Source organism: Gymnoscopelus braueri, assembly GCF_963280865.1.
Source record: "Gymnoscopelus braueri genome assembly, contig: SCAFFOLD_52, whole genome shotgun sequence".
Classification (NCBI taxonomy): Eukaryota; Metazoa; Chordata; class Actinopteri; order Myctophiformes; family Myctophidae; genus Gymnoscopelus; species Gymnoscopelus braueri.
Window position 1 is genome coordinate 230,428 of NW_027660801.1, and position 1,584 is coordinate 232,011.

Consider the following 1,584-nt stretch of genomic DNA (forward strand, 5'->3'; position numbering starts at 1 on the left):
AGTTGGGAGTATTCGGAGGAACCAGTCTGTTGGAAAGGAACGTGTTTTGCAGTCAAATGGAGCTCTTGTAACAGTTTATGTTTTTTACACTATGTTGATGCATGTCCATATATGTTATAAGAAAATAGCCTAGGTATAAAATAGGGATCCGCAAGCTGTTTGTGTGCTCCTGTCAGGTGGCTGTTTTAGTGGTGTGTGTGTGGGTGCATGAGAGCTCCGTTTGACTTCAAAACATGTTTGGTTCGAAAACTCCTGTGAGAACTCTTTCTACTGAGTTTGCCTGAAAGTTTCACGTATAAGGGTAAATCATTTTTATAGATTCAAGGTGTGTTAGGACAAAAACATGTGTCCTAACCCTAACCCTAAAAGTGCACTGACTAATTACATTTCAACAAAGATAAAAAGGACAGCCAGACAATATGGTTGGTGGATTTTATTCAAAACACATATTAAGTACAAAAATATAGAGTGATCAGATTAATGAAGAAAGACATATTTGAACACAAAATGCGTTTTTTTCACCACTGATGCGGAGGTAGTCCCAGTTACAGATTGATATACTTCCATAGTGCAATGCCAGTCTGCAGAATATTTTCAGTATCAACCTCAGAGCATATTTTGTGAAATGTTTCAGGATCAAACCCAAATGGGAGTTCCTGATTGTCACTGAGCTTACTTGCTGCTCCATTCAGAACTTTCATTCCCTCAGATGCTTTTCAGGATCATCAATTACCTCAGAGTATATTTTGTGAAATGTTTCAGCGTCAAACCCAAATGGGAGTTCCTGATTGTCACTGAGCTTACTTGCTGCTACATTGGGAACACACAGACTGCAATTATTCTCCATGTCCTCATCAGCCTGCAGATGCTTTTCAGGATCATCCATTACCTCAGAGCATATTTTGTGAAATGTTTCAGTGTCAAACCCAAATGGGAGTTCCTGATTGTCACTGAGCTTACTTGCTGCTACATTGTGAACACATCGACACCTGCAATTCTTTTCCATGTCCTGTTTCAACTGAAGCAGTAAGTGTTGGGAGTTTTCCAAAACTTTGATTCCCTCTTCAGTAAAAGAAAGACACATTTCAGTTTCCCTATTCAGGATGCCAAGATTGAGCAATATCCGTGTTATACAACCTTTATATATCTGGCAGCTTCGGGACAAGTGTACTCTGCCACAAATGATCAGCGATGTCATCATTTGCAGAGTGGCTCTAGAGAACTTTGGCAAGTCTTCATGGCACAGCTGGTAAGTGCCTGTGTATTTGTAGCAGTAATAGTATCTGCCTTTCGCATCCTTCACTCTTTTTCTCTCCACCATGCCCAGTGTCAACATTACATGGACAGCTTCGATCACGCGTTTCGGGTCCTTTAGTAGATGTCTAGAGAGTTGGATAGTTGTAAACTCCTTCCAGTTCTTTATAAGCTTTATCATCTCTTCCATTTTCTACCTTTTTAGAGTGCAAAGCTGCACTGACTCAACAAAAAGGGAAACATCTGCATTTGTATCCAACTTAGTCTCCTGTCTGCATAGCCCCTCCCCATTTACTCAACAAAAAAGGAAACATCTGCATTTGTATCCAA